The following is a 20071-nucleotide window of genomic DNA, read 5'->3' on the forward strand; positions in this document are numbered from 1 at the left end:
GTTTTTGTCGTGGTATTTTACTACTATCCTATTTATGATATATTTTTTAATTCTCTTAAATTTATATCTTAAAATCACGATTAATTAAATGATTATCCAAGTCCTGGGTTGCTTTTCACCTATTTGATACTATAACTTTTTAAGTTTAGAGTTTGTAATTAGGCCATCAAGAAAATATTGTGAGCAAAAACCAGGCAGACAAAAATAGGTTCCCAGTAAGTCTTGCTGAAGACTGAGTAATAATGTTGACAGTCGGTATTGGGTAGCAAGGAGAGGGGGAGCAGGGTCATGTATTACTGGGTATAACATACTGAGCAGATCTGTCTGTTGACAGAAGACTGGGAAAAAAAATTTCTGAAATCAGCCTCATCTACCACAACAGCAATAAAAAAAAAAATACTGAATGAAAGAATTTGTATATAACAGAAGTGGTTTAAACACTTCACTTACTTTCCAAGATATACTAGATGTGATAAACCATTCTAGAAGAATAAAGAAGATTCTATCATGGAAATACCCATGCCCACGAGTTCTGGATTCTGAAATATGTTTATTCTTTAAGCCCTCACCCTAGTAAGCTGATTTCAACACTGCACACAGCTATTTCATCAACGGCCTTGGAATACAATTTTAAAAGCCTCTGAAGATGCTTTGTGGAATCCACTGGCAATGAGATGTTTACTCTGGGAGTATTGCATTAGGAAATTCAGTTACTACTTGGGACTGGATCAACTTCTGGATTTATAATGTTTTAATAGAATATATAACATACTGCCTCCTTAAAAGCTGAAAGAATAAGACACATTTTTTATTAACTTATTTGAGAGGCAGAAAGACACAGAAACAGACTGACAGACATACTAAGAAAGAGAGAGATTCCATCTGCTGGTTCACTCCCCAAATGTATGAAAAAACCAGGGCTGGGCCAGGGCCAAAGCCAGAAGCTGTGAACTCAATCAGGAAGGAACCCAAACATTTGCTATCACTGTTGCCTCCCAGGGTATGCACCGCTGGAGATGAGAACTTAACCTGGGCACTCTGATATGGAATACAGGCAACTAAACTACTAGGCTAAATGCCCGCACCAACATGTATTTAAGAGACAACGGTCAAAAAACAATATCTTCCTATTTATTTCACCACAATGCTTTCTGTCTTTGGAATGACCAGGACTCCAGTGTACTGGTGGAATTCTGTAAGAATGTCAGCCCTTTGGCTCACAGATTTTTAGCAATTACCATTTGTCTCTGTATTTTATGTTTAAGTATGCCATCCAACAACAACAAAAAAAATCAAAAATTATAATGCCACTTGTGAGATCTCAATAAAAATAAGTTAAACTGGACTACAACCCTCCCTTATTGGCAGAATACACACGGTCCAACAGTCAACTGATCTGCCTTTTAAAATTATTTTTCCTAAACCTCCTGCTTTAATTATTTCTTATTCTCCCCTCAGGGGCTATTGCTAGCAAAAGGCCATAGCAACCTCTTAGATATTTATAAACTATTTCTGTAGAGACAATAAAACTTCTGGTGCACTAAGTTAAATAAAGAGCCAGGCAGCTGCCATGTCTTCCACTCTCTGAACCTGAATGAGATGTAGTCCCTAAAGATTCTGCAGGGAACATGAAAAAAGTTGCATGCTTATAGCCAAAGTAATTTTTGTACCTCATACCTTTGATTCAGAAGAACCTGTGATGGTGTTTCTTACAACCGAGGTCTTTTTGCTGGGAGCATTAACTTACTTTGAAGAAAACTGCTCTCGCTCTCTCTTTTTTTAAGATTTTATTTATTTGAGAGGTAGAGTTACAGACAGAGAGAAGGACAGACAGAGAGAAAGGTCTTTCATCCATTGGTTCACTCCCCAAATGGCCACAATGGCTGGAGCTGCACCAATCTGAAGCCAGGAGCCAGGGTTTCCCATGCGGGTTCAGGGACAGAAGCACCCGGCCATTTTCCACTGCTTTCCCAGGCCACAGCAAAGAGCTGGATCAGAAGAGGAGCAGACAGGACTAGAAGCGGTGCTCATGTGGATTCTGGCACCGCAGACAGAGGTTTAGCCCACTATGCCACAGCGCCAGCCCGAAAACTGGTCTTTAAGAAACTTCCTCCACAAAAACCGTAGATAAATTTTAGAAATCATACATACTAAATCCTCTTCTTTTAGTGTCTTAATGGGTCTTTGTATATTAAAATATCTAATTTTTACTGTCCTCAAAGAACATAGTTTTCTCTATTTAAACTTTCACAAAAACTCATCTTACCTTTTTGCTTTGTTATTGTGGCAAACTACATTTTTACAAAACATGTCCCAGGAGATGCTGCCTTTCCCTTTCTTTCCCTTTGTGGAAATGAAACATAAGAGGCTACAGGTTTTCCTTACAGAGCCAAAATGCTATTCAACTTGTTTAAAATTACTCATTATCACAACTATTTCATGACTTACACTGTTTTTTTGCCTCAAGGAGAAAACAATGGGTAACTCAAAGTTCACTGGAAGTCTCTCCATTTGCCCATCGACATATGTTAGGAGTTACTGGAGTTTACCACTCAGTGCTTACAGCTTTTGAGGCATCTGCCTTCCTGTTTGTCTTCTCCTCTCTGCCACGTGTCACTTTACTAGGTTTCAGATTAATGGTGTGTTTCAATACCAATAACAGTAGCACAGTAACAATATGAAATGTAATAATACAACCTTAAAACAAATTGTCTCTTAGAAGCAGAGGATATGTGAAGAAATCTCCACATGGTATCCTGTTCTATTCCCTGGAATCAACATAGGAAAAGCATAAAAACAATTTCTGAACGAGATGGAAAGTTTGAGAAGTAACTAAAACAATAAGTATGCCTGGAGGAAAGATCCAGTCACCACTTAGGTGATACTGTAAGTATATCTGAAAAGTCTTCTCATATTGATTGCCTTTAATTATTTCTGATTCCTTTTGTGTTCTTGTAATTGGTGAGGGACTGGTTGAGCCACAAGGACCGGTAGGATGTTGCTCAGCTGGAACAGTAAAGTTGACTTCGTGGTGACCTGAATGTGTAAGGTGGAGAGAAGCTGAAACGCTTACTTCACTATTAAAATGCTGAAAGCCATTCAAACCACGTTCCCTCTGCAGCTGTGAACATCCAGAAGCCAGGCATCCTCTGCAACTGCCACTTGTTAGTAACAGTGTTCAGACTTTTGAACAAAAGCCGGGCACAACAATTATTTCAAAGTAATTTGGGACCTAAAAGTCTAGGTCTCCTTTTAGAAGGTAAAATTCGGTGTTTCATAGTGCAGACATAAAAGTTCCGCACCTTTTAAGACCATCCATTTAAATGAGGGCACTTGACTTGCTTCTGTTGCTTGTATTTTGGGAGCCCCATCCATGAAATCATTATCCAGATCATGGAGATTCATCCCTTACCTTTTCTTCCAGTAGTTTTACCATTTCAGGCCTTATGTCTCAGCCTTTTATCCATTTTAAATTAATTTTTGTACATGATATGAAATAAGGGACTAATTTCATTCTTATGTAAGTAAATATCTAGGTTTCCCACCAGCATTTATGAAAAAGACTGTACTTTAACCATTGCATATTCTTGGTACCTTTGCCAAAAATCAATTGAATAAAAATACTCTATCCTGTTCCATCAGTTATTATCTCTTTTTATGTCAGTGCCATGTTGTTTTGATTACAATAGCTTTATAATATGTACTAAAATCAGAGAATGTCATTGCATAAAACTGAAAAGCTTCTGCATAGCAAAGCAACCAACTGAAAAGAGTAAAAGGTAACCCACCAGCTGGGAGAAAGTATCTGCAAATCATAATGGTGGTCAGGGATTAATAACCAAAGAATATGAGGCAGTCAAACTATAAAGCATATAAGGAACTCAATAGCAAGAAAATTAATAACATGACATAAAAATAGGCTAAGGCCCTTAGCAGACATTTCTCCAAAGAAGTGATAGGAATGGCATATCACATATACAGAAACAAAAACCTCACAAACTCACAACTCAGAGAAATTCACATCAAAATCACAATGATATAACACTTCACATTTGTTAGAATAACTAGTATAAAAAAGACAAAAGATAATAAATGCTGGTAAAGATGTGGAAAAAAAAAGAACACTTGTACACTGTTGATGGGAATGTAAATTAATACAGCGATTTTGGAAAATAGTATGAAAGTTCCTCAAAAAAAAAAAGTAGAATTACCATATGACAATCCTGAAAGGATTAAAAAGCACTTCAAAGAAATATCTACAGACCCATGTTCATTTCAGAAGTATTCACATTTTTTATTCTCAATAGCTAAGACATGGAGAAAATGTGGTATATATTCCATGAAGTCTTTACAAAGCAGAGAATTATAGTTTTGGTAGAAACATGGATAGATCCAGTGGACTTTATGCTAAGTGAAATAAGCTAGGCCTAGAAAGAAAACTACTGTATGATTTTATTAGTGTGTGGAATCTAAAAATGTCAAACTCACAGAAAAAGAGAGTACAATGGTAGATACCAAAGGCTGGCAGGAAAAGAGAGGGATGGGCAAAGGAAAGATGTTGATAAAGGGGTACAAAGTTTCTGAACTGAAACTACTGGAGGAATATATTTTAGTGATCTACTGCACTGCATCGCCACCACAATTAATAATAATAATAAATTATATACTTCAAAATTCCCAGGAAAGATTGTTAACATTCTCACCATAGAAAGGATACAGTGGTGAGGTAATAGACATGTTAATTAGCTTGATCAAATCTTTTTATATGGTATACATAGATCAAAATATCACATAATACTGTACTGTCATACACAACCATTATATTTTGACTAAAAACAGAACAGGAGTGGGAGTTCAGCCTACCAATTAAGATGTCCACAATACTTATCAAAGTGCTTGGGTTTGAGTTCAGACTCTGGCTAGGGATTCCAGCTCCCTGTCAACGTAGACCCTATGAAGCAATGGTGATGGCTCAAATAACTGGATTCCTGCAACCCATTTAGGAAACCTGATTTACTTTCCCAGGTCCTGGCTTGAGACTTGGTCCAGCCTGGATACTATGGATATTTGGGAAAGAGGGGCTCTGTTTCTCTGATAGACAGATAGCTAGATAGGATAGATAGGATAGGTAAGTTAGATAGATAAAAATTTTAAAATTAAAGAATGGTACTTAGGGCTGGCACCACGGCTCACTTGGTTGATCCTCTGACTACGGCGCTGGCATCCCATATGGGCGCCGGGTTCTAGTCCTGGTTGCTCCTCTTCCAGTCCAGCTCTCTGCTGTGGCCCGGGAAGGCAGTGGAGGATAGCCCATGTGCTTGGCCCCTGCACCTGCGTGGCAGACTGGGAGGAAGCACCTGGGCCCTGGCTTCAGATGGGCATAGCTCTGGCCAGGGTGGCCATTTTGGGGGATGAACCAATGGAAGGAAGACCTTTCTCTCTCTCTCTCTCTCTCTCTCACTGTCTAACTCTATCTGTCAAAAAAAAAAAAAAAAAAAAAAGGAATGGCACTTGGTGGATGAGTGTTGTGGTGCAATGTATTAACATGTCACTTTGGATGCCCAAAACTCATACTGGAGTGCTGACTTCTAGTCGTGGCTACTGTGCTTTAAATCCAGCTCCCTGATAATGTTCATGGGAAGCAGCAGATTACTGCCCAAGTAATTAAATGGTCTCTACATGGGAGACCTGGATGGAGGTTCTCAGCTCCTGGCTTTGGCTTGGCCCTTCTGCTCTCCCTCTCTCTTCCTTTCTCTATCTTTCCCTCTTTCTCTGTCACTCTGATTTTCAAATAATCAAAGAATTTTTTAAAAAATGGTGTTTAAATACTTATGTAATTGGTTGCTTGACTCTGAATTAAACTTGGTGAGATAAAGGCATAAAACAGGACAGACCACATTAAAAACCCTACTTATAGGTATACCTATGTACATAGGGCTTCCATTAATTTAATATACTTAAAAATATATCAATTTACTATGGTTTATTTCTGTATTTAAGAAATAAATTTTTATGTGTTCACAATTTATCAATAAAATAGCCTCCTTCAAATCATTTTAATTAGAACATCACTGATGCGTAATTCCTAAACTGATTGTTGAATATGGCTTGATAATCATAGCAGAAAGTTGCTATCTTCTGATTTTCTCTCTCCCCATCTCATTTTTCTGATCAGAAGACATCAGAAGTTCTCTCTCCTCTATTTCCCAGGAGGACTGTATAGTGAGGGGCTAATGGTTTGAATTCTGGCTCTGACACTTAGCAACTGTGTGGCCGTTGTGCTTTCATCCATGTACTGTGTATAAAAATAGTTTCCCCACCATACTATTCTAAGAACTACTATAGAATCATGTGTCACATGTAAAACATTCAGCATGAATTATGCATTTGGTTAAAATATTACCACTTTAGTTTTAATCAATCATGCTTCCTTGGCTTTTGGCCTTGGCTAATTTCAATCTCTCAACTAGGAATGTCTTTTTTCCTATGTCTTCACCAAATGAACTTCTCACTAGCTTTTTTTAAGTCCCAATCTAATTTTGGTTTCCTTTCTAAACCTTTTTGCTTCCTGGCAGAGTCAACTGTTCTTCTTTCTCTGGGTCTTTATAGCCAACTTGCAAAAATGTGTATTATTTAACTTTCACCATCTGTTGTATGTGAGGCACTATATTAGCCATTAGGAGTCCAAAGATGAATATGACCTAATCTCTATTCCTGGTATAATGCAGATTTAACATATTACATGAAAACTTTTTGATCTCCTTTACTAGAGTATGAACCAAATAATGCATGGCCCATGCCTTACCTATCTTTGTGTAATTAGCACTGTATGTGCCATGAAGAAACATTGATAAATGGGGCATGAATTGAGTTGAATTATAGCAAAGATGGATTACCATTTAATATCCTTTAATAGAACTCTATGCATGGTTGAAGCATCCATATGAAAACAGGCCAGCATGGGTCTGTGGCCTGGCAGGGTCCTGCATATGGGAAGGAAGTCCAGGTTGTTTTCGGCATTGCTCCAATGCAGATGGCCATTGGCTGAACCTCTCCTTCAATCATACCATTCTCTAAAGAGGACAGAATATCCTTTCTTGGAAAAGAGTAGAGTGATGTTTCACCTTTTAACTTCTTTTCTCATCCTTTCCAAATTGTATCTAGCTCTCTATGATCTAAAACAATATTCATCATAAACTCCAAAGTGTAACACAAACTTTCCCTCTCACTTTCCTCTTTCAAGCCTCTTCTAGAACATTCTTTCTGTTGTTTAAATTTAAACCTGATAATTTGATTAAAATAGAAAATAAATTATTTTGCAATGACATGTTTTATTTTAATTCTGAATGTAAACATTTCATCAAATCCATCAAAGTCGTCATAGCAGCTCACTTTCATGAGCTTTGACCATTCAGTTGAATGAGTAAAGAGATCAAGGAATACTGAATTCTACTTTACAGAACATATCAAACCAATGCTGTTAGCCCAGTCTTCAAGAGAAAGACCATTAGTGATCTCCTGGTTTTGAAACACAAATGCACCCTCGACCAACTCAAGAAGGTGTCATAGAGAATATCCCCTGGAGAACTGATTACAAAGGAAGATCCTGGAGGAGAGCATTGTGGGAGAAAATGAAGTAAAAAACAGAGAAGAAAGAATAACTGAATGTTGATGAAAGAGATGAAAGACTCTGGTATTAGTTTTTTTTAGGTTGCCTGAGTAGTTTAAACAGAAATTCGCATCTCATGGTTGTGTAAGTTAGACGTCTGAGATCAAGGTATCAGCAGGTAGGTTTTGATTTTGTGTAGAAAACATTTCAGGTTTCTTCTCTCATTTCTGGTAATTTTCTGGCAATCTCTGGAATTTCTTGGCATATACAAACATGCTCTTGATGTCTGCCTTCATGTTTACATGGCATTCTCCTGTGTGTATCTGTGTCCAAATCCCACCCTTTTATAAACACCACACTACTGGAGTAGGGTCCCAGACTACTCCAGTAGGACTCACCTCACTTACTATATTTGTAATGACCCTACTTTACATTCTGAGGAACTAGGGGTCAGAACTTCAGCTGATGAATTTTGAGGGGACACAATTAAGCCCATAACAGCAACCTTTTCTTAAGCAAAAAGAGAGGATCCCTGTGGCTCCTAAGAATTTGAAGCATGCATGGCAACAGGGATTCAGTTCAACACTGGAGATCCCCAAAATCAAGAAGTTACTTGACTATGAAATAGGAAAAAAGATGCAGATTAGGTGTGGATTTTAACCAGATTGCAAGAAGACAACTGCAATGTCTAAGAAAAACTATGCAGGAGAATCTCCGCCATCCGTATTTGCCCTGTGGAAGGCCCCTCACTGAGCTGAGTCCCAGACATATTAATGAAGTATCAATGTAGTGAAATAATCAAATAATAAGGCAATATTCCTTGATTTCTCAGACTTATTTGCCTTAATGTGCACTTTTTCCTTTGTGATACAACTCGTTGATTTTTTTCCTTTTTTTTTTTTTTGGTTGGTATGGCACTCAACATAACACAGGTATGAGGTAATAGCTCTCAAACACTGAGCCCAGTGTCTTGAGCATTTAGAAGCATTATCTTATTCAACTGTTATCTAAGAGCTAATGAGTTCTTTATTGGTTGAGACTGCATTCAGCCCATAACAATATGTAATCTCACTAATAATGTATTAAATATGTGTGGATGGATGTGTCTTATGTGGGAGGAAATAACAAGATACAGCAAGATATTTTAGTGATGCTAAAGAGGATCTGGGCTCTTTCCATTTGCCGGATATCCTACGTGCAACTTGTCTTTTGTCCTGCTGTTGCCAATGGATGCAAAATAGCTTCTGTATCTGCAGTATTCATGATCTGCTCTTTGAGAGGTGAAGGAAAGAGAAAGTATCGAAGAGAAAAACAACAATGGAAACAACAATCCCATATCTTTTGCAGTCAAGATTATCAGCCCCATGCCTAGAAAATATCTAATTATTTCTCAACAAGAATTGTCACAGGATATCTGTGGCTTCATAGTAGATAAAGGCAAATTCCATGAAATTTTTAAGTTTGACTAACTATTCTCTTAACTGATCTCTTGGAGATCTATACACCTATCCCCACTTAGACATCTCAGAGACACTTAAACACCATTTATCCAATTGAAACTGAATTGTCCTTCTACCCACACTGCCTCCCCACAGATTTTTCTCCAATCCAGTAAATACCCAAAGACAAAATTCTTGGTACATTGCTCAAATCTTCTTTCCACACTCTATATTTAATTGATAACAAGGTGTTATACATTTTACCATCCATGTATCTTCTTACCTTTTTCTTTAACTTTCAATTGTTTTAGCCTTAGTTTTGGCTTTCATGTCTCTTTAGTGGAAGATTATAATTATCTTCTGAATGGTCACCCTACTTAATACTTAACTATCTCTTACCCAGCTTCATACTGTTCAAGGAAAGATCTCCCCCACAAGGCAAATCTATGAACTCCCTTTGTATACTTTCTTGATCTGTCCTGTGGCTACTTCAATCCTACAAATTATTTGTCAAGCATACCAAACCCTCCTGTGTTGTTTTAAGTACTTGATTTAAAAGTGTTGACTCAGTAAAGTCTACGCAGAAAGTACATTTATTCCTTACCCCATTTTGTTTTAAAACCCATTTTGCTGAATTCTTCTTAAATGCTCTCAGATAAAATCTTGAGCTTACTCTTTGAGTTTTCCTAGCAATTATTAAATCAACAAATATTCTCAAGTGTCATATATTTAAAATTCCAATAAAACTGTATTAAAGTTTCAATCTCCCATTTAAATTATAACTTTTTTCCATTCTCTAACTCAAGCTTAGAGACCTTCATCTGGCAATGTGGATACTTCTCTTGTTTCCTCTTGGATCTAATGCTCTTCTTCACTCACTAGGTTATTTTATGTCCTCTAGAATTGGAAGGCAGAAGAAGAAATTGGAGAGGTTATAGAAAAAGGTCTGAATAGCTGGTAATGCCTATGGCTCTCTTTTCAGTCATGGAAAATGTCCAATATTCATTCCTTTGTGATTAATGTCAGACCCACTACACCTCAGTTATGAAGGATATTCAACTTATAGCTTTCTGATTTAGGACATGCCTCTCCTAGATAGCTCTTTCAATATGATTCTTGGTCCCAGACCTCCAATGTTCTATTTAGCAGATTATGCTGCTGGAATTATCTTTTACTTCCAAATGGACCATTTGGGTAGGAACCCATTCAAGACTCAACCCTGCTTTTGTTGTATAGGCTCTTTGTCCCATGGGATGCACTTGCCTTTGCCTCAGCTCTGGTGACAAAGGTTGTTCACTCCCACTATAATTTTTTCTTCTCTCTACTACTGGGGGCCACTTCAGCTAGCTTTTTGCCTTGGAATTCTGTTTAGTACATCTTTCTGATGCATGGGAGAAACTCTTGAAGTCTCAGAATGGGTTTCGGAAACATTAGCCTGTAAGAACATCCACTCCATTGGTGTCTAGTGATTAGGGAGACACCCAACTCAATATCCCAGCTCCACTGTTACAGGGATAGTAACTGCACAGCATGGAAGTTAACACTTTCCAGAAGCATTTATCCTATCAATTTATCTTAATAAATACTTAGACTCCTACTGCATAGTCAGGTGGTGAGTGACAATTATGTTGGGCTATGTCTGACATACCACAGATCTACCCCAAAGACTCAGAGCCTAAATAGAGCAATTGTGGTTTTGGTTCGTGATTGATGCCTACCACGGATCAGCTGGAGACTGATCTACACAGCTATTCCAAGACCCAAGCAGATGGATCTGATGGCTTGGTGAGTCTGTCATTTCAAAAGGTATCTCCAGGTTCTATGCAGCAGAGAAGACAGAGCTGTCCACTGCCTTAGTCAGGCTACGATAAAGCCTCTTCTGACATCTGACAGAGAACTAAGTGCAGCATCTGAGATGCATGTCTTTTCAATGTCTAGGAGTAATTCTTCTATTAGTAGAATACTATCAATAGTCTCACCACAAGGACTGGTAGTGCCCAAGCTGTTGGCATTTTCTGAGTGCTAAGAGATGATCTTAGAATGTACAAGGTTTTGACATTCATTATTTTTAGTTGGAAGGACCATCTAAAACTAGAAAAGATTCCATTTTATCACCCCCAGGTAACCTCCATGCTGTAACATCCACTTGCAATACATTTCCTTCCTTAAACATCTGAAAAACTCATATTTCTGTTTTATGTCCAGGGAACTTAATAATACTTCCTAAGAGGTCCCCTCTGAATGTTTACCTTAGCTAGAGTGATATTCTGTCTCCATGCTCCATAGTATCCTATACATAAATTCATCAGAGTAATTATCCTGATACACAGTAATTATTCATTTCCATATTTGTCTCTCTCCCAACATGTAAATCCCTCAGAGGAAGAAACCAGTTTTATTCATCTTTGTAAACTCCAGGGTCTAGTACAGTAGCCAGACTGTGATTTAAAAAAATGAATCAACTGAGTCAATGAATAAACTTATTGAAAGAAAAAAATAAACATAATTTAAATTATTAGACTCCACCATTAAGAGTTTGCCTGTAGGGAGCCCCAGGAGACTGCTTAGTTTTCTGATTCTTCAGAGATTATGATATCAGAAATTCACTCTATATATGGCAAAAAATAGCTCCTTTTTGGTGTATGATTTTCCTATGATCCTCAGTAAATGAAATTTCCTACTTCAAATGACAACAGATCTCAGCTGTAAAAGAACATTTAGTCTTTCCCACAATACATTACAATACATATATTTATAATAAGGGTCCTTTCAGCAATAATTCTCTAAATAACTTCATGTCTAGAGTAATGTTACTAAATCTCCCACAGACATTTTTTTTTTCTTTTTGGGAACTATTCCAGTGATGTTAATTATCTACATCAGAGTAAAATAATTAAATATTGCCTTCTAGCAAAGGGTCAAATGTTAATTTTGTACTCAAACAGCTTATGTAAGAGTTATCAATATAATGCCATGAAATAAATGAAAAAGGAGAGATGTGAAAAATGAAATAATTTTAAAGTGGTTTTAAAATCTTTTTTGCTCTAATATGACCTAACTAATATAATTTTAATTTACAATATGTGTTCAGTAATCTCCTAGGTGAATACTGCATCTCTGCTCTCACCTAAATTTTTTTTTTTTTTTTTTTTTGCAAGTCTGCAGAACTTTAAGGATCGATAGAGAGTAAACCCAAACTGCACTAAATACTTTCACGGCCGAGGGGAAGCAAGGTGCTGTTTTGAGGACAATGCAATAGTTACAGCGTATTTCCTCGTGTGCAGCAAGATTTGCTATGTGTAGTGGCACTTAAGTATTACACAGTAAATACTGAAAAAACCTGGAATTGTTGGATGTGCAGAAGCAATACCACATTGTGAATACAAAAGGTGCTAAGCTACAGGATTATCACACCACTACTGGGGTGCTGAGCCCACGTACAACCCTCCTGACACTTGCAACCTGCGGCCGCCTGCTCGGCCTCAGTCGGACCAGTCGTTCTCATCAAACTCCGAGTCGTCGTCGGAGTCGCTGTACTCCACGGCAATGCGTCTGGACAGGATGGTGGCCACGTCGTCCCCAATGGGCTCCCGCTTGGCCTCCTGCTCCGGCTGCTCCTGCACCTTCTTCAGCTGAATTCCCATCCGAATAGCAGCAAGGAGGTCACTTCGCGCATCGCTGATGGGCGGCTGCGCAGGCTCTGGACGCTTTGCCTCAGCCACTGGGGGGCCGTGCATCGGGGAAGACGACAGAGAGGAGCCAGGGCCAGGGGGGCCTGGCGGGGGAGGGGGCGGGCCGGGGGGAGGCGGTGCTGTGACCAGGAGCCCTGCGGCAGGTGGATGAGGAGGAGCTGAGTATGTGGAGCCAGCTGAGGCAGGAAATGGGGGCTGCATGGGGATCTGGAGGGGGCTGACAAAGGCAGTTTGTGCTGAAGGAATCATGGGTGGAGGCGGCGGCGGAGGTGGTCCTGACGGGTTGTAATATTCTATTATCTGCGCTGGGAGCATCCCGAAATCTGCCGGAGCCATCGGTGCCGAGGCCTGCGACCCCTCTGGGGCCTGTGGGGGCGGCGGGGGCGGCGGCTGCTGAGGTCTGTTGAGGGCCATGTGCCTGGCCGAGGCTGAGGGGGGCCGGTACTCGTGCTCGGGGGCCTGGGTTGCGGGCCCATGTGGTGCTGCATCACCAGCTGCGTAGGACGGGGTCACCGGCTGGGGTGTAGAGAATGATTGGGAGTGGCCGGGTAAGAGTAATCCGTGACATCCGATGCGTGAGACCCTCCGGGCACTCTGTCCTCCTCCGCGCTCCCTGCCTGCTCCAGTCTCTTTGCGTCACTCATAAACTCAATGCCCATTTTCCTTCTCTCCCACTCTTCTCTTCTTGTTCTGACTTTCCTCACGTGCACTTGCCGGTTTCGGGGAGGATTCAGCTTGTGTTTCTCTCTCTTCTGACGCCTTTTCTCTTTCCTTTTGTCTTCCGTGTCCTGTAGCATTTTTTCTTTCCAGAGGTCAAAGAAATAGGATGGATCAGTATAGAACTTCAGCCCATCTTTCTTATCATCTCTGTACGGTGTCAGGATATTCAGGGGTGGTGGCTTGTCGCTCTGGTTGTAAATGTCAGCGACAGGGTTGGGAATGCTGTTCTTGGAGACCACCTGCTGGTCTTGGACTGTGGAACTTTTGAAAGCTTTCTTCATGTTGATATCCTGTAGTGACACCTCTTCCACTGTGGAATCCAGCTGGGTAACTTTGACAGCAAGGCGATCAATTCTGTCTTGAAGAGAATTTGCTCTGATGTAGAAGTTGTTGGCCTCATTAAACAACTCACCAAATATGTCTTCAGCATGTTTGCTCAGACTGCTTAGCTGGCGTATGATGGCAGCGAGAGTACTGTTGGTTACACATTCAAGCTCACTGGTAATCCCTTCGGGCAGAGCTCCCCGGCACAAGTGCCGGGGTTCAATGTTCCTCTTCACTAAAGGCATGGCTCAAAACCAGGTAATTGTTGACTCAGGGGGTCTCAGCGATTTCCCTCAGGTGGCATTACCACTTTTGGCTCAGATATTAGTAGTGACAGCAATCAAAATTAAAACGCTCCGCGGTCCCGCCGCCGGCGCCGGGACTGCGTTCGGAGCTCCATGGTCCCGCCGTACCGCGGCCGCTCGGCGCCCCCTCCCGCACCACACCGCACGCAGCGGCGCGAGCGACGCCGCCTCCGGCCGGACCACCTCTGCTCTCACCTAAATTTAAGTTCAGAAATATAGACCATGGAGAAGCGATCATGTGATAGATATTCTATGCATAAATTCAGGACACTACGAAAGCAGATGGAAGGGTCAATTAATCTGTTTGATTTAGTGGTCAGGGACTCTGGCCCAGATGAAAAGAACGCCTCATCTGAGTCCTGAAAAGCAAGGGTGCAGGTAGTCCAGAATATTAACGATACTGTTCTAAACATGGAAAAATGTATACGCAGAGGCCTAGATGCAACAGGATGGAACTGCACATCCAGAGGAACTCAAGGCACCTTATGACTAAAGCATAGTAACAACTTCATATCCTCTCATAAGCCACACATTCTTTTATGGTTGCTTTTAAATATATCGGGTTAATCCACTGACCAACAGTCATTGTGTAATGAGGTCATTACAAAGCAAGCATTCAGGGTTTGCAATTATTACTCATGCCTTTCCAAAGTTATATTAACATTTTGACCTATTATATTCCATATTCATTTATTCGCATCTATCACTGGGTGACACATTTTTCAGATAAAATCAGATTACATACTTTATCAGTGAAAATGGTGGAATATGATTTCTAAAACATTTCTGCTCCATAAAAGACAGCACTGATAAAAGCTGTTACATCAACTTTTTCAGAATTCTGGGAATTAACTAACAGCTTTCAAAAACTGAGGGAGCCCAAAAATCAAGAAAATTGGCTGAATCATGGTAAGAACAGTGAGATTCACAATATTTTAACTTGACCTATTCTAATTTTCTGTTGACTAACCCTGTGGTCTTTGAACACTAACAGCCCACAACTGCAGTGAAAACCAGCAATCTGGCAACCACTGGAAAGGAAAGAATAGGTTTAGAGCCTCTTGAAAGCCACATTCCCAGAGAATTTCTATTATTTCACCTCTCTAGTGGTTTCCTGGAAGACACCACTTGGAAGTCTGTCTCTATTTTACCTAGATCTGAACTCACTTAGTGTAAATACCCTTCATTCTTGGGATGGTTGTAAAAAAACAAGCAAACAAACCCAAACAAGCAGACGTAATTGCCTAACAATACAGACTTCTTAAGAGTGGATAAAAGTTAAAACAAACACGAAGTCAAGAAAAATGTTAAAAAATAAAAGTGCTGAGCAGGAGCTTTGCACAGCTCTCACATATTCCTGGGAATCTGTATGCCACACAAGTGCCAGGCTTTCCTCATTTGTAGGGTTGGATGCATGCCAATGAAAAACTGAAGGCCTTAAGCCTTCCTCTCTCTACTTGGAGAGATTTTTAAAATTTTACTTCATTTTTACTCTATTTGAAAGGCAGAGAGATATACAGAAAGACACACACACACATACAAACACACACACAAACATACACACAGATATCTTCCATCCACTGGTTCAGTCTCAAAATGACTACAACAACTGGGGCTAGGTCATGCCAAAGCCAGGAGCACAGAACCCAATCCAAGTCTCCCAGATGTGTGGCAGGGAGCCAAGTGCCTCACAAAGTAACCTTGAAGTCTTTTGAAAGCAGGAATGTAAGACTAAAGTGAAGTTGCGAAATGTCTGGTTAAGTATCCAAGGCAAGCTCAAGATAAAAACAGAGCCCCTCAGCAAAGGCTGAAAGACATATGGCCTCTAAGCATTTAAGGAACTCTCTAACTATTACCTATTCACTAAGCTAACCAAGCATTAACTCCTGTCTTCAAATGTAACTCACACACATTTTTCAGAACTAAGAAAAGTGAATAAACAAAAAACACACGCAACAACAAACCATGAAGAGAGAGGCAGAATCTGATTTTGAGAGTTGTTACATTATTTTTAATTTCCAGTTAAAAATGAAAGATATGAGACACATTAAGGAGTAAAAGAGCATGGCCCATTCAAATACACACACACATACACACACACACACACACACACATACAATGAACAAAAACTGACCAACAGCAATCTCAGATTTTGAGCTTAACTATACAAAGATTTTCTATCAGCTACTTTAACTGTTCTTTGAATTAAAGAAAACCATATCTAAAGAACTAACAGAAAGTATGAAAATGATGTCTCACTTGATAGAGAATACCAATAATGAAATGGGAATCATATTTTAAAAAGAACCAGACAGAAAATTGGAGTTGAAAAGTATGGCAAAGAAATGGAAAACAAGTACTAGAGAGGCTCAGAATTGTAACTGAGGAGATTATGAGAAGGAATGAGAAAACTTGACAGCTGAAATTGTCCAGTTTGATGAACAGAAAAAAATATTTTGGGTAAAAAACATGAACAGAGTTTAGTCCATTATGAGCACCATCAAAGTGATCTATATAAATAATAGTACTAAGAGGAAGGAGAGAAAAAATAATTTTTTTTAAAAATAATGGCTGAAGGGGCTGGTACAGTGGTGCAGTGGGTTAATCCTCTGCCTGCACTGCCGGCATCCCACATGGGTGCCAGTTCTAGTCCCGGCTTGCCTCTTCCAAGCCGGCTCTCTGCTATGGCATGGGAACAGCAGAAGATGACCCAAGTCCTTGGGCCCTTGCCCCGACGTGGGAGACCCAGAAGAAGCTCCTGGCTCCTGGCTCCTGGCTTCGGATTGGCGCAGCTCTGGCTGTTGCATCCATTTGGGGAGTAAACCACAGGATGGAAGACCTCTTTCTCTCTGGCTCTCTTTTTCTGACTTTCAGAGAAGTAACTCTGACTTTCAGGTAAATAAATAAATCTTAAAAATAAACAAATAAATAAACAAAGGCTGAAAACTTTCTAAATTTATTGGAAAACATTAATCTATACATCTAAGCTTAGTGACTTAAAATAGGACAAACTCAAAGAGATTCATACCGACAAACTACATAATCCAACTGTCAAGGCAAAGACAAAGGATCTTTAAAGGAGGGAAAGAAATTTGACTTGGCATATGCAAAGAATTCCTCACCAGATACCACTGGAACCCAGGAAGCTATGGGATGATACATTCAAAGTGAGTAAGTAAAGACTGTCAACAAGCAATTCTACTTTCAGAAAAACCATCCTTTGGAGATGAAAGAGAAATTAAGATATTCTGAGACAGGCCAAAACTGATCAAATTCACTGCTAGTAAACCTATCTCACTATCAAAAGAGCCTGTGAGGCTGAAATAAGAGTATCAGCCAACACTGTGAAGACACATGGAGAAATACTGAGGATCAGTAAAGATTTTATGTCCCATGGGTAAACATAAAAAACAACATTAATATATTTTTGTTTTTGACTCTTTCCTACTCATCTGGCTTAAAATAAATTATGTAAAATAATTATAAATCTAAGTTTATGCATATGTAATTTATAAATATGTCATTTGTATGACAATAACGTTTAAAGGAGAGGGAAGAACAAGGATATATTAGGAGGCTTCAAAACTTCATTTGAATTGGAATTGAAAGATAAATTTATTTTGGTGCAAAAATGTTTGAAACTCATGATATACATTTCTAAAACTTCAAAAACTTCTCATTTAAGAATAAAGTTCTGTGTACAACTTAAAATAAATTGGCATCAAACTAAATTAGGTTGTTATAAACTGAAATGCAACTTGAAATAACTAAGGCAATCATAAGAAAATAATGCCAAGGAAAATGTGAGGAAAAAGGGACACTTATCCACTGTTGGTGGGAATGCAAACTGGTAAAGCCACTATGGAAGTCAGTTTGGAGATTCCTCAGAAACCTGAATATAGCCCTACCATACAACCCAGCCATCCCATTCTTTGGAATTTACCCAAAAGAAATTAAACTGGCAAGTAAAAGAGCTGTCTGCACCTCAATGTTTATTTCAGCTCAATTCACAATAGCTAAGACATGGAATCAACCTAAATGCCCATCAACAGAAGACTTGATGAACAAATTATGGGATATGTACTCTATAGAATACTATACAGCAGTAAAAAACAATGAAATCCGGTCATTTCCAACAAAATGGAGGAATCTGGAAAACATCATGCTGAGTGAAATAAGCCAGTCTCAAAGGGACAAATATCATATGTCCTCGCTGATCGGTGACAACTAACCAAGCACCTAAAAGGAAACCTTTTGAAGTGAAATGGACACTATGAGAAACAGCGACTTGATCAGCCCTTGTCCTGACTGTTGAGGAACAACTTACTATTTTATTCCTCTTATTATTTTTTTTGTTCTACTTAATACCATTGGTTGAACTCTTTAATTAACACACAATTATTCTGAGAAGTTTAAATTTAACTGAAAAGTGATCCCTGTTAAATCTAAGAGTTGGAATAAGAGAGGGAAGAGAGGTACAGTTCTGCACATGCTCACTCAGACTTATCCCTAATGGTAGAGCTAGAAATGTGCCAGGGGATTCCAATTCAATCCCATCAGGTTACATGTACCAATGCCATCTTACTTGTTAAAGTGATCAGTTTAAGTTCATAATTGATCAAAAAGATAGGATGAAGTGTCAAAGGGATCACATAAATAAGACTAGTGTCTGCAAATAATAGCTGATAGAATTAAAAAGGAGAGGAGGATCCTACATGGGAAGCAGGATACACAGCAGACTCATAGAATGGCAGATGTCCTAAACAGCCCTTAAGACATTAGGATCTGGCTGAAAAGCCCATGAGAGTATTTCAGGCATGGAAAGCCAAGACACTCTGTCAAAAAAACAAAAACAAACAAACAAAAAAAACACACCTAAATGAAAGATTTCCACGAGTGAGATCCCAGTGGAAAAAACAGGTCTTCAAAGAAGGAGGTACCTTTCTCTGAAGGGAGGAGAGAACTTCTTTTTTTTTTTTTTTTTTTTTTTTTTGACAGGCAGAGTGGACAGTGAGAGAGAGAGACAGAGAGAAAGGTCTTCCTTTGCCGTTGGTTCACCCTCCAATGGCCGCTGCAGCTGGTGCGCTGCGGCCAGTGCACCGCGCTGATCCGATGGCAGGAGCCAGGAGCCAGGTGCTTTTCCTGGTCTCCCATGGGGTGCAGGGCCCAAGCACCTGGGCCATCCTCCACTGCACTCCCTGGCCACAGCAGAGAGCTGGCCTGGAAGAGGGGCAACCGGGACAGAATCCGGCGCCCCAACCGGGACTAGAACCCGGTGTGCCGGCGCCGGTAGGCGGAGGATTAGCCTAGTGAGCCGCGGCGCCGGCCGAACTTCCATTTTGATTATGACCTTGTCTAAATATGATCAGAGTCGGTGAACTCAAAAGGCTTCCATAGCCTTGGCTACTCATGACAAGAGCCTAGGGTGATTACTGAGGCCATAAACAAGTCAATTTGTTAAGTCAACAACGGGATTCACTGTGCACTTACTCCTCATGTAGGATCTCTGTCCTTAATGTGCTGTACATTGTGATTTAATGCTATAACTAGTACTCAAACAGTATTTTTCACTTTGTGTTTCTATGTGGGTGTAAACTGTTGAAATCTTTACTTAATGTATACTAAACTGATCTTCTGTATATAAAGAGAATTGAAAATGAATCTTGATGTGAATGGAAGGGGAGAGAGAGCGGGAAAGGGGAGGGTTGTGGGTGGGAGGGAAGTTATGGGGGGGGAGCCATTGTAATCCATAAGATGTACTTTGGAAATTTATATTCATTAAATAAAAATTAAAAAAAAAGAAAAAAGGTTTATGTAAGTTGCATAAGGTGTAAGCAAATCACAGAGTTTGAAAGGGATAAATCTGGTAAGAAAAATTCATGTGTAAGAAAATTGGCTATAATTTTTTAAGAAAAAAAAAAGAAACACAGAAGGACACTTTATAATAGTAAAGGATCAATATATCAAAAGATGTAACAATTA

At 39.5% G+C, this 20071-nt stretch overlaps 1 pseudogene across 1 annotated transcript; it reads right to left on the reverse strand.

Moving 5' to 3' along the window:
* Positions 1 to 12224: 12224 nt before the first annotated feature.
* LOC149124762 (actin-binding protein WASF3 pseudogene) lies at positions 12225 to 14275 on the reverse strand (annotated as a pseudogene). Its single transcript, XR_016213028.1, has one exon. The product of XR_016213028.1 is annotated as an actin-binding protein WASF3 pseudogene (transcript).
* Positions 14276 to 20071: the final 5796 nt, after the last annotated feature.

This window comes from Oryctolagus cuniculus, chromosome 9 (genome assembly GCF_051225735.1).
Source record: "Oryctolagus cuniculus isolate XC-2025 breed Fujian yellow rabbit chromosome 9, ASM5122573v1, whole genome shotgun sequence".
NCBI classification, from domain to species: domain Eukaryota; kingdom Metazoa; phylum Chordata; class Mammalia; order Lagomorpha; family Leporidae; genus Oryctolagus; species Oryctolagus cuniculus.